At 38.2% G+C, this 22,604-nt stretch overlaps 1 long non-coding RNA gene across 1 annotated transcript in view; it reads left to right on the top strand.

Moving 5' to 3' along the window:
* The window catches only part of LOC146561511 (uncharacterized), a 512,369-nt gene extending 490,197 nt beyond the window's left edge, over positions 1–22,172 (top strand). Inside the window, exons 8-10 of the long non-coding RNA XR_014894894.1 lie at positions 10,902–10,945; positions 18,516–18,945; positions 19,977–22,172. This is a non-coding gene — a long non-coding RNA (uncharacterized LOC146561511). The remainder of the gene's footprint in view (positions 1–10,901; positions 10,946–18,515; positions 18,946–19,976) is intronic.
* Positions 22,173–22,604: the final 432 nt, after the last annotated feature.

Genomic DNA, 22,604 nt, shown 5'->3' with positions numbered 1-22,604 from the left:
GGTCAACGTCTGACATGTCTTCCCAATGTGATGTTTGTGTAAAGTTTGATCAGAAGGTTCCTTTGTAAGTGCGCATGCGCCATTAGCGTGCTGCCTGCTGTAACCCATAATTTCCTTTGGGATTAATAAAGTATTCTGATTCTGATTCTGATGACGGATGTCAAATCTTTTGCAGTAAACGCCAAAGGTTTATTAAAGGTAAATCAGAGCTGTAGTCATTTTAGTTAATTATAATTTTACAGTTTTTAATACTTTTGGAATTAACACTATATTTTCCTAATATGTGTATTTATTGTAGTTGTGTATTTTTAGTGTATTTTTGGTTTTTTGAAATTGAATGCTGAAAATCTTCCCATTCTCTGTGTTGAAACTGTGTTAAACTGAATTGTCTTTTTTCAGTGAATACATAGAAACAGAAAAACAAGAAATTGTAATACTACACGAGTACTACAGGGTGGGCCATTTATATGGATACACCGTAATAACATGGGAATGGTTGGTGATATTAAAGTCCTGTTTGTGGCACATTAGTATATGTGAGGGGGCAAACTCCTCAAGATGGGTGGTGACCATGGTGGCCATTTAGAAGTCGGCCATCTTGGATACAACTTTTGTTTTTTCAATAGGAAGAGGGCCATGTGACACATCAAACTTATTGGTAATGTCACAAGAAAAACAAAGGTGTGCTTGGTTTCAATGTAACTTTATTTCTGTACTTTAACGGTGTGTTACAAAATGTCATTATTTAAGCGTAGCATACACAGTGTTTGCTGAGGGATAGGCAGGTGATTTTTTATCTCACTGTGGTTACTGCTGCATTGTCTGGAGACTTGGCTCTATTCACTGCACTACACAAAACTGCCCAAAACTGGAATGACTGTATGCATAACCTCTGCATACCAATAAACTAAAAGATCCTATTAAAACTACCCTCGTGGTCGTATTAAAACATCCTCCTGGAGTCATCCCTCCTCTTCTTTATAGCATCTTTCTTCCCACAGTAAGATGCCACATAGCCACTATCCAGAAGAGGTGCCCCTTCCTTCCTGCCTGCCTGCCTGCCTGCCTATGTGTTTGCTGACTGGCTGTGGAAAGAGCCATTTAGCATGGTGAATGTCAAGGTCAGTGTGGGCTGTCCTTGTCATCACTCTCTGTAGCAGAAGGTCAGGGAGAAGCTCTCCTCAAATGGCCAGACAAAGGGAAGTTCCGGGATGGAAAAAGCTGAACAGAAAAAGTCAGGTTATCGAGGTATTTCGATATAAAAGTATAAAAATGTTCCCCTTTATGCTGCCCTCTGTCTGAATTGTGTGCTGTATGTTTGCTGTCAAATAAAGTAACAATCGCTGAAGCAGACGGCTGTCAGCCATTTCAGACGTCACTGTCCCCCCTGTGATCCATAACACAGAGCGATTTTAATGCAGCGAGTAATTACAATATGCCCCGGCCTGCTCTATCTTACTTCCTTGAACAGAAATGCTCCTCTCCACACATATGTGACTGCGCGATGGATGCACTCACATATGCAAACAGAATGAAAGGTTGTACAGCAAAGCATAAACTAATTTAATTTATTAGTAAGTCCTAAAAGCTGGCACAACGCAAAGTGCAATTCATGTCTACCACACTGAAAAATAATGAGTTAGCAGATACTGATGTAAAGCAAGTGTTTTCCAGAGTGAAAACTGATTCACTCTGTTGTAAAAGTCTTTTACAACAGGTTTAATGAAGAGAGTCTAAATTGCTTGTATATGCCTCAAATAGAAAATTCTAAAGAAACAGCATCAGTAAAATAATGCACTCAAGCCCTGATCTGTTTTTGCTTCAATCAGTGCTAAAAACTGCAGTTCCCCCAACGGCCACTTGAGGCTCACTCCACAAGAACATCAAACTTCACAGAAAGTGTCGGAAAGCACTGATTAACAAGTTTATAGGCTGGCATCAAAATATTTTTGGGCATTTTGAAGAGTTTCTTTGGTGGGTAATTATTATTATTTTTTTCCGATTTGAACATCAGTGAGGTTTACCTTAGGACCATGGCTGCTTTGATTGACAGGTGTGCCAACACATAGGCTTCACCTTCAGGAATTCCAGTCACTGAAAGTGAACCTCTCCACTGTGTTTCCTGCTACATTAAAAAATTAAAAGAAAAAGCAAAATGCAACCAATGAAAGTAACAATCAAGATCAGAACATATGTAAACAAGATGTAAAAATTGGTTACCTGTTACATCTGTAGCCATTTGTTAAAATTGAAAGAGATACAGCACTCAGTAAAAATCTGATTAAATAAACATAGCGAGTACAAAATATACCAGAAAGAGAAGGGTGGAAAGGCAATGAAGAGGTCCTCTCTGCAGCTCAAGTAAATAAAGGCTAAGGCTTCTATTTGAGAATTTACTGTATTTATAGTACGAATGGGTACCAACTACTTGCTGCGATCCATCCACGCCACTCCCTCCACCATTGTTTCTCTGTATTTGTGCCTACTTTCCACAGCTTGAGTAAACACTGTCAACTCTTTCATTAGCCCTCTCACCACAGTCTCTCTTTCACTCCGCGTGGCTTTCATCCCCTCTCACTCTGTCTCTACGCGCCTCTGTTTAAACAGATGAATGTGATTAGAGCCTGTTTAAAATGACATTGGAAGTTTGTGTGTTTAATGAATCAAATAAAAGGCACAGTTATTATGTTTAAAGATAGGCCATAATATGTGCACTGTGCACAGAGACTATACGTGTGACACTCCAGCACTTCTGTTGAGTTTATATGATTGTGCAGGTTTTCAGATAACTGATTCTAATGCCAGGGTTATGGAGTGGTACTTTATACACTGACAAAAAAATTCTGGACTCACAATCTACCCATCAGGTTACTTCTATAGGTTCGTCTTGTATTTTTTGAAACTATTCTTCCTAGTCATCCATGTAATATTAATTCAGGTGAATGTAAACTCAAAAATATGAGATTGCAGATACAAATGGCAGAAAAAGGGTTAATTCCATTTAGTTTCAGATAATTTTCATAAAGAGTTTGCATATTTCAGTTTAGCTTATATTATATGCAGGGGTGCACATAAGTGGTCTGCAGGTGTGCATGCGCTGTCAAAATAAAAGACACGCACCAGATAAGAAGTTGCAACGTGCGTTTGCGTACATAAGATTTTCTGGAGGACGACAGACATTTATTTAGATCTCTTAAAGATGTCGAAGAAGCTCCTTTCAGCAATTACTTTGGTGTTCCTTCACCTCCAAAGAAATGTCAGAAGGAGTCCGAAGCACAAAAGAAGCACGTATTCTCTGAAAAGTGAATACGCGCTTGACTCAAAGTCTTGTAGACATACAAACCAACTAAACATTGGACATCAGATAGATGTGCAGATGATGCATGATATTGGGTCCGTCGGTCCATGATCAATTCTGGAGGTCCAAACTTGGTCCATAATTTGGATGTCCAACCAAGATCCAACTTGGATTTCTTTGGGACATCATGTGGACGTCTATGACAGGTACAGGAAATGTACATGATTAATAAATGTAATATTTTTTTATTTACAAATATCAACATTGTTGATATCAACAAACAACAACAAACATGATTTATTATGTTTTAGCCTATTGATTTATTCAGTACTTTTTTTTGTTATTTTACATTTTCCTGTTCTTATTTAACTGGCTTATTTATTTCAATTGATCAACTTATTTGTTTGTAACCAGATAAAAACTCTCATTTATTAAAATTAGTTGAAATATTAAAAATATTACAAGAATGGTTACACATTGTTGGCATTCCTTTTAAAAGAAGTACAATGTGTTTAATACGTTTAAACGAGCATTTGCATTATTTTTTTTTTTTTAGTGAGGTTGGTATCCTGTTTAATTGTGAAGAACGTTGTAAGAGGAAGTAAATGTAGTCGTGATGAGTAGCAGGACTGAGAGTGGCTGCAACAGAAAGTACGAGACGTTTGTGCAAGTGTGTATGTATGAAGTGAACTATCTGCTCAACAGTCTTTGTCAATGTGACATTTTGCAAACTGCCTGTGAGGAGCTAAGGACATTTCTGCTCCAAATCCAAAGAGCAGCTGCTCTCTCATGTTTTAGTTCAAGAGCCAGCACTATCTTGGAGATGTCCATTGATCACTCTCAATGAACACTCTCAATAGCCTGTACACGGAGGTCTTATGGACGTCAACACCACACATTCAGCAGATGTTGAAAAAAAGACGTTGCCTGGGGTCACAAAACCCCTTCAGTGGACCAAAATTGGACGTCCAAAAATGACTTATAAAATACATCACTTTGCATTGTAGGAAGCATAAACACATCCAGTAAAGCATAAGCAACCAGAAAAGGCAGTTTGTGACAACACATTTTACCAAATTCAGAAATACCAAAACTAAGGCTATTTTTTCCATAAGTTCATAAAATCCTTTCAGGTATGGCTATCGCTCCACAACAAAAAGTTTTAGTTTTTTTTTTTTAAAGCTTAAATTTCTAATTGTACTTAACAACAATATAGAACTGAAAAGAATTAAGTGTTGGTAAGATACAAACAATTTGGTATATAAGTTAAAATCAAGTAGAATATCCACTGATTTCCTAACACAGTACTTTGAAGCCTGGTGAGCAGCTACTTGCTCTGGCTCACATTGCGTTGGACTGCATGGATCCCACAAGCTCTCTACATTACTTCAGCTTGGCTACCACTAGGTCACATTTAATAACATTCAAATGATTAAAAAAGTGCTGTAAGCCCCTTTGTCATACCACACACACACACAAAAACACATCTGCCCATACCTGCAACCCCCTTTGCACTCATCTGCATATCCCTTGCTCTGCACTATAAATTCCACCAGAATCAGACAGTTATGCTTTCATAAATCTCCTCCTTGTCATTTTCAAATTCCAGAGATTTATTCACAGAACAACAGGCCCAAGTTGAGAGAACAGTGAATCGAGAGGACAGTATAGAGTTGTGGGTTGTATTGTTGTAAGATCTTTCCAGTGGGCTATGTGTACATAAATATCATTTTTATGTCTTCAGTTAAGTGAAAGTCATTAATTGTGTGTGTGGGCAGTATGTCATGTAATCCAATTCTGGGCACTTTACTATGTCAAATTTCCAAAGTGCGCTCAAAAGTTGCAGGTAATTTGACTAAAAGATACGCTGACATAGAGAGTTGAGGTACAATGTGACATTACATGTTTTGTTCCAGAGGTTAGAAGTATATTCACCCTAATTTTTTTAAAATCAGGAACTTCCAAGAGCAAGTGCTGTCGTGTATGCTTCTACATGTTTAAATGTGTAGCACTAACCAAGATAAAAGGAACCACAACTTATGGCAAACAAACAAGCTGGAAGAGCATTGGCTATTATGTTAGCCCTCAAAATGCCCATAGGCCAAGCGAAAAATGTAGTTAAGTACCCACAGTCCTTATCTACTTTTCACTACTTGTCACAGTATTTTAGTTTGTGACATTTTCCCTTGTAACATCAGCAACCAAATGTTGATGTTACTATTATATTCTGGATTTTTTTAAAATAACGTAATTGCTTCACATTATTGTACACCTCAAAGGGCAAATGTAATTATATCCACTGTCAATTTAAATACTAAGCACTAAATATCAGTTTAATTATCCTACATACAATAAAGCAGTGACATGATATCCATTCCATTTAAGAAGCATATGAGCTTCCAGTATTATTTCATTAATGTCATTAAGAAGTTTGTCATAATCATGAACTGAATGCTGATTCAAAGTGTGCTTAACAAGCCAGCAACTGGTGAGAATGTTAACTATGACTTGTTTTACTGTAGGTCATAAAATAGTATTGAAGTTTGTTTATACATTTACACAAAGATAAGTTGTTCTCTTTAATAGAAAAGAAACCACTTTAACAAGCTTACAGAAACCAGCATCAAGACCGGCGTTGGTCAAATTACTTTAAAAAAGTAATTAGTTACTAATTACTGATTACTTCTCCAAGAAAGTGATCCCGTTACTTTACTGATTACTTATTTTCAAAAAGTAATTAGTTACTTTATTACTTTAGTTACTCTATAAAAACATGCTTACACAACCTGAATACGTAATAAAGCAATAGACCTTTCAGCCCAATTCTAATTTTTCTGCATAATTCATCATATAAAATTGAACCACATGAAAAAGCCTCTTTTTAAAACGTGTTTTAAGTTGTTTTTAGTTTTAATCTGTTAATTTCATGCACATTGCATCAAGCAAAAATTAAATTATATGCAACAGTCTTTGACTGGAAGAAGTTTGTTTAACATTTAAACCTTTTTTCTGCATATTCCAGCATATAAAATAAAATATTTTTTGTGTTTACACTCACTCTTTCAAGTAGATGCAAGTAAAACACAGCAAAAAATAAATCAAATCAAAGATTCAGCAGCACTGAGTCCTGTCGCTCTTAATTCTATTGTCACCTGTTTTGCAGGAGAGGGGCCGGTGCCGCTTTGCTCGGTGCTGCAGCGGTCATGTCAGTGGCGGGGATTTTTTTGTTTGCTAAAGAAAGTTTTATTCCCACACAGAGTGTACAGCGGACACTAATGTTTTTGTCACTTTTTATGGAGTCAAACTCAAAGTAATGTAAGTACTTTCAAATTTTAAACGCTACATGGTCATACTCTCTCCCGCATATTATCCATTGTTTGTTGCTGCCATGGACATCGCAGACTCGTACGTCATTGTCATGTGACACTCTCACAAACAGAATCACAGTTTAGTAGCACAGTGGGAAAGTAACAGTAATCTAATTACTTTTTTGCAATACTAATTCCTCACCATACTTGTTACAGCCCATCTCTGATCATGACATCACAGTAACCTACATCACAACACTAACCTTCCTGCCTGAGAAAATCGTCTAGTGTTTGCTAACTAGCTAACATGTCACCACCTTGACTGTTGACCTTCCTTCACTGTTTTGCTGAACATTTTTTTTTTTTGGGGGGGGGGGTTATTTTCTCTTATTATCTTGCTTTTGTGTTTGTTTCACTGCCATGAGGCCGTGTCTCAGCAGATACCACATTTTGCTGTTATTCTGGATACTTTGAAGAACCGTGACCAAAAACCCACCAAACATTCATCTGAATGAAATCAAAGCGGTAAATACTTGAAGTGTGTGCTTACACTGTCTATCTCTTTTCTGTTTGTTTTTTAAATATTTGTTAATTAGTATTTTTCTTTCACTTTAGCTCCTTTTCTTTGGTCACTTTTGTCAGAGGTGTTAGGCAGACAAAGGACGACGAAGCTGCCAGCTCACTAACTACTACTTCAAAGGTCTTTCCACTTAACTAAACTGCATATGTATTTCTCTCTCTCTCTCCTTCTCTTTCTGTCTCTCTCTCACTTCAGGCGAGGACTGTGATTCATGTACTTCTTGTGAAGACCACCATTAGGTTCTTGCAATACAGCTTTTATCTCCATCCCTGGGACTAATATCACTTACATTTTCTTTTTCTGGCTGCTTTTACACCTCATGTTCTTTCTCCTTCTATCCTTTCTGACTCCCTCACTTTTCTCTTGCTGGCATGTCCGCTCGGTTTTCCCCATCATGTTTTCCTAGGAAATCATAATTGGTTAAAACCCCAAGTCTAACTGTTGGCAAACAGAATGTGTATATTTAGTAATTTTGTTTATTCATTTCTTTTTCAAGTTTTATTAATAATGAACCAAAGAAAGCAACGATTCTGGCTTATATAAAAATAACTTTCCTTTTTTCTAAAAAGCCCATTTGGTTTTTCCCAATATTCCGTCTAAGGTTAGTTTTGTCACCTGTGATGACTTAGAGATCTCAGGCTTATAGATTCATAATTCTCATTTCCAAAATAAAACAAATCCTGCGTCATCATCATTTCATTAGAATGATTATCACGATCATCAGATCATGATTATCATTGTAATCAAAATCATTCCAAGTCTCATCATCATCATCCCTAACATTTTTACACTCATCACAATCAATACCACCACTCTTGTATAATTTTAATCATCCAATCAAATGCCATCATTATAATCTTCATAACAATTAGTGTCAACATCATGGAAATTTTGCTTCTATTTGGATAAAATACTGTCTGTCATTATCATCTGAGTCATCATCAGCAATAATAAAGCTATTAATTGGTTTTAAATGATATATATGTATATATATATATATATATATATATATATGTATATATATATATATATATATATATATATATATATATATATGTATATATATATATATATATGTATATATATATATACATATACACACACATTTAAAACAGTATAAAAAAAACTGAGCTGCAAACAATAAGGAAACCCTTTTTTAAAAGGGCAAATCAATACAATGCCTTAAAGCATTGGGGGTAAAAATTTAAATACATGAAAAAAGAAGATATAGAACTTGAATAACATTAAGGCGGTATATACATTTTTTTTTTTTTTTTTGCACATGTGGACGCACACACACACACTCTTTATTATCTGCTCCATAGATGGCTACTTCCTTACTTCTATTTTCTACTTGAAAACTAGGAAGAGAAACAAGAGATCATCTCACCTTTACTGCTGTTTTTATCCTGTTGTAGGGGGTTTCAGGTGGAGCATACTGTACCAAGATAACATTTCCCCTTGGTATTAGTCAGCGCTAGAGTTCTAGCAGCTTTAGAGAAACAATGGCTAGTTGGCATTTGACGTAGCACCATGATCAGTTGGTGTGTGTCATAGGTTTCAATGTGAAGATGCAGGGTTTAACTTAGATACTGAGTGCAAACGGGTGGAAAGCTAATGTCATGGTATGCTATGTTTGGCATGGATGGAAGAGTAGTTCTCCTGCTTATGCACTTTTATTTTTGCTCTACTCTGCTTAACTTTGTTGGCAATGCCCAAGGCAGCAAAGTTGAGAGAAAATGCAAGCAATGCACTGGTGAGTCTACACTGTTCCATATTTCCGCAACTGCAGCTAGGCTTAATAAAGCCAGTGCTTCACTGTTAGTCAAGTTCACTGTGTTTGCTGTTGTTCACAGAATATTTATATGGACTTGCATGAGTTTAGTCCTGGTGACAAAGTCTTAGCTCTTTGTCTGCATTTAAGTTTATCTTCCTGGGCCAAGTTTTTGATCCGTATACAGCTGTCAAACATGTTTGGATCAGAGTTATTAGATTTCAACTTGTGGTTGTTGGAAACCGATGAAGCTTTTTTCATGTTAATTTAATAAAACTCTATTATGATCAGTTTTCTTGGCGCACCTTTTGCTTTTCCCCGAGAAGAAACAGTTGTGAGACCTGTCTTGGTGGCTGGTAATGATACATGTTAAGCCATGTTAAGCATACTCCTACCAGGAGATTTCAAAACTGGGTTGGCGTCAATGGTACTGCTCTCAAATAGCTTTCATACTTTCATATATACACAGATACTCAGAATTCATATTAACCAATGTACAGTGGCTTGCAAAACTATTCAGCCCCCTTGAACTTTTCCACATTTTGTCACATTACAGCCACAAACATGAATCAATCTTATTGGAATTCCACGTGAAAGACCAGTACAAAGTGGTGTACACGTGAGAAGTGGAACGAAAATCATACATGATTCCAAACATTTTTTACAAATAAATAACTGAAAAGTGGGTGACAAAATGTGGAAAAGTTCAAGGGGGCCGAATACTTTTGTAAGCCACTGTATGTCCTCCTCTGTACCAATCATATGTGTTTTTTTTACCCAGGGACCAATCCTTGGACCTGTTTTCTGTTTTCTTTAGAAATGTTATTCCCGGGCCATCTACTTGAAGGTTTGATGGGATTTTCTGCCATTGCTATGCAGATGATACACAGCTGTACTTTTGAGGTGTATTGCATTGCTCAGTCGTCCAGTTGGTGCAAAAAACAAGCAGCAAGACTGCTAACAAAAACTAGTTGCCTTTATATATCACACCAATTCTTGTGCTGTTTCACTGGCTTTAAGTAAAATTCAGAATCCACTTTAAAATCCTGTTATTAACACGTAAAACTCTACATGTGCCACATTCTCATTTTAAAACCAGAGGTGACTGTGCTCTTGAGGTTATGGTGCTCCAACTTTGGAACAGCCTTCCTCAAGGCTGGTTGGCTGATTCTGTGATTTGTTTTAAACAGCTACTGAAAACACACTTTTATAGGTTAGTTTTCCATTAATCTTTCCGCTTTATTTTGGGCCATACTTTACAACTGTATACAAGTATGGATGTGTGTATGTTCAAATGAATGTCTGCATGTTTCTGTGTCTGTACGTTTAAACATGTGTACTTATCTGTAGATATAATGATATTTATGCCTTAGAACCTAGAAGCTTCTTTAATAGGAGAAGAGTTTCAAAATAACACAAAAAAAACCCCCAATCAATTATGTCCTCATTAACCCAGCTCCAGGCAGACCTCTACAGAGAGGAGACACACTTGAAGAAATTATTTTTCATCCTCTTCCCCTGCTTGTCAGTTTCAGACTCTGTGGTGTCTCAAAATCACAAGGACATCAAAAATATGAATGACCTTAACAATTCAGACACCAGTGGAGCTGAGTGTTTCTTTGCAGGTGTGATGGTAATGAACTTTGTATGCTCTTCATCCATCTTGCTGAAACACACATGCACACACCACATCCATTTCTCCTGATTGCTGCCCCCCTTCACTCCCTCACGATGGCACTGAGCCGTGGAAATGTCAGGGGTCAGGTTTACATTGACGCTAAAGCGCTGGTCACCCTGGGCCACAGTAAAGGTCAGCGCCATGGTGACAGCTGGTTGATATCGTCGTTGGGAAGTTAGTCATGAGTCACCGCTCCAAATCTTCCATGTGGCATTAACATCATTCTCTGATTTCTCGCTTTCTCTGTCTTGTTTTATTTTCAGATGCCATCTTGACAGATCTGCCTGGTGGAGGGTGTGATGGAAAGGTCAGTACTTATAGTTAACACAATATTTTTTTTTACTTGTTTGGTGAATAATGCAGTGTGAAAACAAATGCATATATTTAATAGCACCACATTACTTATTCATAACTTTAAATTATAGAAATAGCACCTGGAATGTGAGGAAATCTTGATTTTATATAATGAAACTGCCACTTGGTTCTAAATAAGCTAATGGCAGGTTTCACCATGTATTATCAGCCTACGTATATGCATTGATTAGGAATAGTTACACCTAATAAACAGTGGCTTGACAGTTTTGCCAAGAGTGATGCAGAGTTCTTGTCATATTGAATTTCCTGTAAATACAAGCTGTCATCTGGGCAAAAACATTCACGTCACTCTGCTAGGGGTAATTACTAGCAAGAAATAGGCTTTTATTTATAGGCCATCATGTCTTAGACTTGAACCTGTGAATCAAATGTATGACACACAAAACACATGTTAATAATGCTGACAGGAGATCAAAAAATGAAAAACTTTAAAAATAAATATACTTAAACAAGATTTCAGGTTGTACCAAATGGGTTTGGCTCTTAACACCCTCCAGGTCACCAGTGATCCATTTAGGGTTGCATTGGGTTTTGTTTGAGGCAGACAACTACACCCACACCACATGTATGCTATCGCTATTTATTGTGGTTTAACCTGTCAAGGACAAAAACGTACAGAAAATTCTGCATCAAGCCTTTTAATCATAGCTTTCCCACTTTTGTTAAACCTGGATTGACAGCTTGATAGTGTGATGGTTAGTGCTGTTGCCTTACAGCAAGAAGGGCCTGGGTTCAAATCCACAATCTGGCTGGTTTGCTTTGTGTAATTATACAGCTAGAGTTAGATTAATTGGTGATTCTAAATTATCCATGAATATAAGTGCAAATGATTGTTTGTCTCTATGAAATCACCAACCTCCAAATTGGTTCATTAACCCTTTAGAGCCGATCGGAGCGGGCACGCTCTGTTATGCGTAACTATTTTTAAATCCCAGTAGCACTGCAACCACGTAAGCTAGCGCAAAAATTTTTTTTGCATATGAAACCGGAGGAGTTGTACTTACATCTGATGCCATCAGCTTGTCCTAGGTCACGGTTTCCTTCCACATAAAGCTTTGCAAAAACTGCATAAAAAGCGCTTGCAGGAACAAAAACATAATATTCCAGAAACACGCTTTACCGATCTGATCAGCTGTTCAAAACACTTCCTACGTTGGAATAGACGTCAGCGCGAACTTTTGCATTTCCGCCATTACCTGCCCGAAACCGGAAGTGACGTCATTTTCGCGGAAATGTAGTCTTTTTGCGATCAGGGCCTCAGGGCCTATACTGCTCTTTTTAAAAGTTATCTTTGACTTTATGACTTTCTGTGTCGTTTCTGGGATGCTTAGGACTCATATTGCACTGCTGGAAATAGTTTATTTTGATGCATATGCTGCTTTTTTGCAAATTTGCAGTATAATATTTATTTTCGTTTTTCCTGCAGTGTATAAAAATTGGTGTATTTCAAAAATAAAACTATGAAGACACTCAAAATAAATTTCCTGTGGTAGGAAACTATTTTGTGCAACTTTTTTGTATTTACAGTTTTGAGGGATAAGACTCTTAAATTTCTCTAACTACAAATATATGTTAAAAAATCAAAAATGATTTTCAATTTTTTTGTAGTTTATTGCACTTTTTTGCAATTTATGTAATTACTATGCACTTAATGAATACATATTATTAAAATCTGGGCTATAATGGTTGTATTGATGTATAGCAACTTGAAATGCTCCCAAAAATGGCTCCACAGCATGTAAAAATATAATATAAGCTCTGGCGGACTTGGTTCTATGGTAGGTCTTAAAGGGTTAAGCAAGACTAGCAGTAATTGCCTTGATTAACAAAGTAGTTGTTCAAACAATAAGATTTCATTGTGTTTTCCTAAGTTTTTAACTTGTGTAGAATGAATTAAAACAAATTTCACTTTACATACTTCAATAAATCACTTCAAGTCAATGTAAGTATACTACGTTGATCCAACGTAATCTGATTACATTAAGCCACCAAATGCCAAATGTGTTGGTTTAACATGGTCAAAAATGGATTATTGTACTTCGTTAAATCACGTGGAAAAAGGTGCCATGATTAAATTGTGTTCATCCAACAACAGTTTTTTTTGGAGTGTGCAAGATGTTGTGTTTCTATTGAAGGCTTTTCCATTGGGTATTCCAAACAAGAATAAATTTAATAATAAAAAGGGGTAAACTTAAAACCAAAATCCTAAACTCAGTCCTAAAGCTTGTTGGGTCAACCTAGGATCCTGGTAGATGTTTGGGGGCTGACGCAAAATGAAACCTGCTTCCAAAAACATCCCTGATGGAGTCACTGAACAACCCATAAAAAGAGAAAGAAGCTTTTACTTTCTAATCCATTCCAACATTTAATCTGCTCTTAATTTCTTCCTGTAGTGCTCGACTTCCTGTTTTATCATTGTCTGATCAGTCTCATTATATTTATAGCCACCCGATTAATCATTTACCATTGGTCTGAACATCAAAGCAGGTAAGGGGAAACTGCAGGGCAAGAAACTGAGCTCAGCAAAATCTTGCTTTATTATTTTTCTACTTAGCTGCCACTTCTTTTCTCTGCTTCTTTTTGTTTCTTACACAAAATATCAAGTGAGAAAATCTATTAAAACCACATTTTCAGTGCACAATAACAAAACACATAAAAGAAAGACACTCCAGGCTTAACTGTGATGCCCTTACTTTGGAAACTATGTGGAAAGCACTTTACATGCAACCCATACAGAGTTTATTTAAAGAGCCTCTGTGTTCTTCCCAGTCTTCTCTCTGTTCTCTACCCTTTACTGATTCCCCAGACCTCGTGTTGCCCCCCCCCCCCCCCCCCCCCTTTTTTTACTGGCAGGATAAATGTATACACTCTCTGCACCACAGGGGTTCTAATCTATGTGTGTGTGCTGGAGAAAAGAAGGACGTGTTAGACAGCAAACGTATGTAGAACACCAGAGCAACAACCTCTCGTCAGTGTTGCACACTCTGACACGTACGGGTTAATGTGGCCACCAGCCGTGTGGCGTGGTTGGCTGGCTCACCTTCCATCTTGCCCAGCCAAGCTCCATGCTGGGCACGACACGCCCGCCTGACAGTATGCATCCGCCAGGCCATGACAGCTCGCATATGGAAATCTTCTGCCACCGGTGGAGAGGGAGAGCCAGGGAGGGCAGTGGGGCCAGTTAGAGAGCTACACTGAAAGAAACAAATACATGTCAGAGAATGGGATCCAAAGCGTGGCAAAAAAAAAAGGGCAAAATATATGTTTCATGGCGGTCATTGGAAAGAACATTTTTGGCCGTAGGAGTGTGCACCGAGCATTCAGGCTGGGATGAGTGAAGATTATTTTTCTAAAAACAATTTTCAGATCTATACACAACTAAAAAGAAGATACAGTTAGAAAAGAATTGTAATCAACATTCCTTTTTTTAAGTAATAACAGACAAAATTACTACAGTTACAGTTACTAGTGGTACAACCATAGTCCAGGAGTGAGTAATTAAGTAGTTCAGTAGTGGGTGGGGGGGTCTTAAGTCACAGTTTCTGATGGCCTGAGGGTAAAAGCTCCAGCTCATTCTTTCTGTCTTGGCAGCCAGCAGACGGTGATATCTCCCTGATGGCAGACAGAGAACAGACTGTTGTTGGGGTGCTGGAATCCCCTGGAACCCTCCTGGCTCTAGATCGGCATTGTTTGTAAATGTCCTGCTGATTGGGAAGGTTGGACTTTGGTCTCATCAGCTGCAGGTCCCCATCCAGGTGGTGATACTCCCACACTATGGTGCAAGTGTAGAAGTTCATGAGCACCCTGAGTTTAAAGTCTTTAATTGTCTGAAATGGTATAAGCAATGATGTGCTTTCTTCACCAGGGTGTTAAAGTGGCAAAACCATGGTCACTGCTTTAAATAACTATAAAATGTGATAGTTTTACTACTCTTTACATTCTTAACCACCAATTTGGTTTGTAGCATCGGGTTTGGTGTTGCCACTCTGCATTTCCAACTTCAGTGAGTCAAATGAATCCCCAGCTTCCTAATTGTGCACCTACATTCTGAGAAATATTTTGGCCTACATTAAATAGTAGCTCAACTGGTAATCAAAACAGATCAAATGGTATTATGGCATAACATTTACCCGATTCTTTAACTTGTTAGTGTCCACCAGGTCATGGATGAACCTCTTAGGGGTAGGGTTAGATTACAGTTTAGCCAATTGCTTAACAAACTTTTCAGTTCCATACACAGGAAGCTATTACCTTTCAAATCAAGACTTGGATTAATTTTTGCTGGACAGTTTTCCTCTTATAATGTTTTTAATGTGGGCATGCCAAATAGGTGGAAAGCTTTTGAATGCATCCATTTGAAAAACAGTTTAGTAAACCTAACAGGGCCAAATGCAGAGAGGGAGACATATAGCTAGATAAAGAGGTGAGTGGCATGCAGTAGTGTGTGTGTGTAGTGAGCGTAGCCATCTGCTGTTCATCATCACTTCTCCAAGTCTCAATCTTGCTCTCATCTCTAGCATTTGGAGGCACTGAGGTTTCTGATGCCAGCAAAGGTCAGAGCTGGTGATTTATTGGTCCTCTTGCGGGAGGCCGTCTGTGGACCTGAGATACCTGCTGTGCCCCTGGATCAAAGCCAACATCCCTGACACCAGTGACATGCTGCCAACACAAGAAAAGCTTGCATTGGACATATTTCACATTGCTGTATACATATATATGTTACAGCTGAATTAATTCAGCAATGGCAGATGACCTGACATCACTGTGAGTATAATAGTTATATCAGTTGACTGTTGTGGAGAAAGTCAGCCACTTATACACACAAAATGTGATTTTACATTAAATATTTTAAGCTTTTAGCTATTTTTCAGCTGACTAGCGGGTATCATAGATAGTAAATAAAAGCTGTACTGTTGTTTTTTGTACAACCTGGCTGTAATTGATCACGTTCATAAATCTGGATAAGATGTATGCACACAATGGTTCACACACATAACAGGTTGTCCCAGTTTCATAAGTCTGGATAGGATGTTAACATGCGCAACCACAAAAACAGAATATTACAAAAATCCAAATCTGTTAAAGATGTCCATATCACCACATCTACTATATGCCCAAAATGTGTTCTGGCAAACATTTTCATGTGCTACTATGATCATCTGAAATTGAATCATTAAATGCAGCAGTCGATTTACCTGCTAGCATCTATGCAGTGTGTTGGCTCATATGACTTTTTTATTTATTTTATTTTTCTTTCACATTGAAGCTACCCATAAAAATGCCCTGTCCTTGTCATGGCACCACTGTAGCACACATCATCCACAGAAAACATGGTTGAGTTTACTTAATGAGGTGCAATGAGGTGCACAGTAAGTCCTCAGGTCATTGTGATGGATGTATCATTAATGCGTTAAAAAAAAAAAACCTCCCTGAACCTCTCAGCTTCAGCATCACCTCTGGGCTAAACTCTTGGTTGTCAATACAGTTTCTTTATAGCATGTTTTGAAAAAGAAAATCAAAGAAATGTACTGTACTTCTATTTAGGTTCTCTTTTTCACATCAACTTAATGAGGAAATTATTTGTTTGATTTCAGTTGCAGACAGTGCTGTTTGGTCTACTAGATTTCAAATTTACTGCCTTTCTAAAGTCCGACAGGATTCCACTGCTATGGTTGCAAAATAAATAAAAACAAAAAACTCCTGGGAAAGCAACCATTTCCCTCTCTTGTTCTGTGACCTTAGAAAACACTGTTCTGGTTCATGTTGTCTTTAACAACTTCAACTCTTCTTAAAGACAACATGATATTCATTTACACTCAATATTACAGTCCACATTAGAGTTACTAAAGATGACTAATTAGGGTATCCTTTAGAGTGGGCCTACCTCATGACTCATGTCTGGTCAGAATCCCAACATGGCAAAGGATGAAACTTGAGGCTTCACAATGAGACTTCAGGTTCAGGCGATGGCACAGGAGTTTTGTTTGTTCAAATACTACCATTTTATAAAAGGTTTGTGTTTCTCATCTTCCTCTTGACAGTACCCCATTGGGTTATCTGTAGGGTAGAAAGAGAGAGCATATTTCTCCTGTTTTGGCTTCCCTTCATTGGCTTCCTGTTAAATCCAGAATAGAATTCAAAATCCTGCTCCTCACATACAAGGTCTTAAATGATCAGGCCCCATCTTATCTTAATGACCTTGTAGTACCATATCACCCTATTAGAGCACTTCGCTCTCGCTCTGCAGGCCTACTTGTTGTTCCTAGAGTATTTAGGGAGAGCCTTCAGTTTCCAGGCCCCTCTTCTGTGGAACCAGCTTCCAGTTTGGATTCAGGAGACAGACGCTATCTCTACTTTTAAGATTAGGCTTAAAACTTTCCTTTTTGCTAAAGCATATAGTTAGGGCTGGACCAGTTGACCCTGAATCCTCCCTTAGTTATGCTGCAATAGACGTAGGCTGCCGGGGATTCCCATGATGCATTGAGTTTTTCCCTTTCAGTCACCTTTCTCACTCACTATGTGTTGATAGACCTCTCTGCACTGAATGATACTTGTTATTAATTTCTGTCTCTCTTCCACAGCATGTCTTTTATCCTGTCTTCCTTCTTTCATCCCAACCGGTCACAGCAGATGGCCCCGCCCCTCCCTAAGCCTGGTTCTGCCAGAGGTTTCTTCCTGTTAAAAGGGAGTTTTTTCTTCCCACTGTCGGGTCATATGATAGTTGGGTTTTTCTCTGTATCTGTTATTGTAGGATCTACTGTACAATATAAAGCGCCTTGAGGCGATTGTTGTTGTGATTTGGCGCTATATAAATAAAATTGAATTGAATTGAATTGATTCCCCATTTTCCGTAGTCACCATGATATGCACATAAAGAGCCATATTACAAATGCATTAGTTGTAGCCCCTCTCCTGAAGCTGCTGTGTACATAGTGGCTGTTGATGCACTGAAATCAGCCTCAGTCCACTGCTTGGAAGGCTCTCCCAAGTTCTTGAATCATCTTTTCCATACAATCCTGGTTATACCAGCTGCTGGTGCATCTTTTCCTATTAAGCTTTCCCCTTCTGGTCAACTTTCAATAAGCTTTGATACAGCACTCTTTGATATAGCCTTTTTGACAATGACACTACTACTACAGTCTGTAATCAACAACAACAGGCCCAAACGTTGTAACTGCTTTGTCCATAGAACTGTAAAATCATGTTGATCTAATAGTAATTTATGGGCCACTTCTTAAAAGGCCTGTGTATAATATACATATAGTGGAGAGAAAGCAGTGAAAATGCTTTAAACAATGTACATAGCTTTTAATTTCTTTTTTTTTTTTCTTTTTTTTTTTTTTTTTTTGTGTCCCGTTTGGATCTTTAGCCATCAGAATTGTTGTCTTAAGGCCAAGAAAGATGCCAAGCAGATTTATTTTACCAAGTGGATCATCATGGCCTTGCCATATTGGTCCATTTGATTGACCTTTATTATAATTATGAATTTATTTTATTTTCAGTTGCTACAAAGAACCCCAGAACACAAGAGACCAAGGAAGACCAACAGAGGGGCAGCCGCGCCACTGTCCCAGTAAGAGCTGAGGAGAGTCCCAGATGAGGGGTCACTCAGCAGCCGCGGAGCAGAAGCCAGGGGGAGTTGCAGTGACGCGCCCGTGAGCTCCGCCGGCAGTCAGCCGTGCCTGAGTGACCGAGCCCCAGGCCGAGAGGCCGGGGGCACCCCACCTCCGAAGTGGCCCGAGCAAGCCCCAGGCTCCAGGCCCCGATAAGCGGCCGCCAAGGAGTGAGCCGGTGTGTACCTGGACGCCCATCCCCGGACACAAAGAACCACCAAAGCACCGACGTCTGCGGGAGACCGCCACTGGCAGGGGAAGTGGTGGTAGGGGGAGATAGGCCTCCATACCTTGGAGGGCCTGAGATGTCCCCAGAGAGGTATAGCTTTTAATTTCCATCTTCAAATATATGGTATACAAGACATTAAATCCAATTCCTTTGTGCTTTATTGGAAAAATGCAGAAAAGAGACTGCATGAATAAAATCCCGAAACTGTGTGCTTCCATGTGGTGCCACAGTTTAATCTTAACTGGCTGTTAAGTTTAAAGCATTTTTATTTTAAGCCTCCTGAAAATATAAATGATAAAAGGAAATTGAAGCCTGTGGCTAATTACTCTTTAATATTTAATTTGGAATAAGGAAATTATTAGGTTCTGGCCTTGTAATGCCAAAACCTCATCAAGAATGGACAGTGCTTCACCAAGTCAAAACCAGAAATGTATGCAAGTGAATGAACTTGGCCGATCAATAGTATTGATTAACCGTTAATGCCAGAGGGAAATCATTGATTGTCCAGCCTGACATGACAAGGTCTCTTTAAAACACTGTTGAATTGAACTTTTTAAGCAATTTAGGAATTCCAGATGATGTGTGCGTATTGAGGATTTATTGTAAATGTGAAAGCAAAAAATCATTAATGTATGAGTTCCTATTCACTGCTTTATACTCTTTGACTACTTTTGCAATCAGAAATCTCAAAATGCAAAGAAAAAAATGTGTGAGTGTTTCTTTTCAGCCAAACAAAGCAAATGAGTGTTTGTATTGCTCTGTATTTATTTCAGCCTTGTCTTTGGGTTTGTCTCCAGGACATAATTGGTGGAAAATGAGAAACAAAAAAGCGTGAATTCTCATGAGGCCACTGCAGTTCGTTCAGTGTGGCCTCTGCAGGCTTTGAGAGTAGATCTACAGCAACTCAATAGCGAAAGTGGATAAGTACTTGTGTATTGGTTACAGTTTTACATGTTGGCCTCATCAGACAGCTATCATATCAATCATAAAGATCTATTTTAAAAATTGCTTACTTTTAGACTAAGACAGTCTGAATGGAACACAGCATATAGCATGGAGATGATATTGATTATCTTGTGAGAATTAAAACCAGTAGACTGTGTATGCTCTTGTCTCCACAGAAACTGTCCCCAGGGAAGATCCTTTAGAGGAATTAAGTTTCTAACTATGTTTCTACCAGAGGAACCAAGGGCTACGTGAGGACCAGAATTCTTTCACCCCTCTCAAAAATGTTATGTTTGGGGTGAAACCACAGGAACGTTTGTGTCAGGACACAAGTACAAAAAGTCATTGCTTTGATAGATAAGTGAAGACCTTAGAAGAGCTATAGATTCTCTAAAATGGGTGTATATGGGAGATATTCTATACACGGACACTTTCTGCATGTCCGGAAAACATTTAATCTCAAGTGGAGATGTATTTAAAATAGAATGCGGGAGTATATTTTTATATCTCCATTGCATCTTTCTAATGTTTGCTTTTTCTTTATTATTAAAGTTTCACTTTTTTTCAGTACACTAACTCTAAAGCCTTTAGCATCAGTGCTGATATCCTCTTTCTGGAGTTTTTCTACGATTAGATTTTCCTATGATGACCTTTGAGCTGTGGGACATAGAATTATAAGTGTTACTTAGGAAAAGATTCAGAGTTGGAGCCTATAGATGCCTTGATCTGAAGAAAACGCCTTGACAAAGTGTCAATTCAATAAAATACAGTGATTTCAAGGAGGGCAAATTGATGCATCTCTCAAGCTCCTCAATCATTATCTTTCAGAGATATTGAAGGTACAAATTCATGACATGAGTGGTCCTTGCCTTAAAGCTATTTAATGATAACGCACATTCTGCCTGAAGTGCAGTCATTTAGTTGATGGAATTTAAAAAAAAAAAAAAGAGGAAAAACTTGCAGTAAAAGAATCCTTTTTTCCCACATCATGGTCTTGCATTGTGGAACCGGCGCAAACCTTGACTGAAGGATATAGCTGTGCCCTGACTAGCACACACAACCTATCTCTGCATTTTAGCAGCATAGAGAGCCTACCTTCCGTTTATATGCTAGAAGCTTGTACAGTTCACCACCAACATTTATTCACAAGTGAAGAACACAAACACTGCTTTTGAATAAGGAGTAATTTGTGGAGTGAAACCACCAAGTCTTTGAATAGAAGAAAAAAAAAGTATAAAAAAACTGGGTGGGGGGGGGTACATGTTGATGTCAGTGAAGAAAAACAACCCCTGACCTTCTTCAAGATGGTAGTAAAACTTGACAAGAGCTCGGTCTGAACTCTTTTTAAAAGCCTTTAAAGACACTGTTAGCACTGAGCTATTTCAGTCTTTGATAAAAAACAATTTTAAAAACACTGGTGCTGAATTATAGAGCAACAGTGAAAGAGGCAGTGTGTGACTTACTGTTTTGCTTTATTTTCTGAATGGCAGAAAAATAAAAACCTGAAAGGTCTGAATGACCTCTGGCTTGGTCACTCACGTACTATAGACAAACATGATGGGTCAAAAATGAAAGTTTGATCAAAACCATAAAAGGATGAAAGCATAAAAGCGTTTCAAGGACAGAAACACAGGAACTGGAAGCTGAGAATCAACACCAGCTGCTCAAAAGCAAACATGAGTTACACGTATCTGTACTGACCACATTACCCCAGTACAGAAGGCACTTCTTTGGCTCCCAGTGCAATATAGAATTAACTTTAAAATACTTTCATTAGTTCTTAAGGCTCTCAGTGGTTTAGCCCCCAGTACATCGCTGATGTGGTTACAGTTTACAGACCAGTCAGACAACTCAGGTCATCGGGCGCAGATCTATAAACTGTTCTCAGAATCACATCCAAGTGTGCTGAAGGTGCTTTCAGCTATTGTGGTCTGGTTCTTTGGAACAAACTGTCTCCTGACCTCAGACCAATTATATCTGTGCATACATTTAAAAACAGACTGAAAACCCTTTTATAAACACTTACTACAAAACCTCAGTAAGTGTTTTTGTTTGTTTGCTTGTTTGCTTGTTTGTTTGTTTGTTTTCTTTTGTTCTTTCTTCTTTTGCATTGTTTTATTAGATTTTGTGTTTTCACTTTCTTTCGCATTGGAAAGGGGTTTTTATGTTCTACAGTGTTAAATACGTGCTAAATAAAAAAAATACTTTGTTCATTTGCAGATAATGAAATTCTGCATTTTGCTGGTTCTTTATGAAATATGTATAGTTTATAAAGTTGCTTTAAAATGTGTTGTACAACAGTACAGGTAATTTACTAGTAGTTTTTGAATTAAAACAAAACACCTGGAACAAACACAAAAAAGAAAGAACAATGTCCCAACCGTGGCTCAGGGGTTTGGAAGCGTATCTGTAACCGGAAGGTCGTCGGTTCGATCCCCGAGCTCTCTGTCCTTGTCGTTGTGTTCTTGGGTAAGACACTTTACCCTACTGGTGTTGGCCAGAGGGGCGATGGTGCGATATGGCAGCCTCGCTTCTGTCAGTCTGCCCCAGGGCAGCTGTGGCTACAACTGTAGCTGCCTCCACCAGTGTGTGAGAGTGAATGAATAATGGCATTGTAAAGCGCTGTGGGTGCCTTGAAAAGCGCTATATAAATCCAATCCATTATTTTTATTTGGGGCAATAATAACAACAATAAAAGTAATCAAATGACACCATAGGGGGTTTCTTTACCAGACAGTTGAGACTTTCCTTTAAAGTAAAACTGATAACTACATGAACAGATTAGAAAAATGACCATGGACTAT

Source organism: Mchenga conophoros, linkage group LG13 (assembly GCF_057382185.1).
Source record: "Mchenga conophoros isolate Kocher_MC1m ecotype Shallow Benthic linkage group LG13, M_conophoros_male_GT1.1, whole genome shotgun sequence".
Classification (NCBI taxonomy): domain Eukaryota; kingdom Metazoa; phylum Chordata; class Actinopteri; order Cichliformes; family Cichlidae; genus Mchenga; species Mchenga conophoros.
Note: the sequence above shows the minus strand (reverse complement) of the source record. Positions and strands in the feature narration are given on the sequence as shown.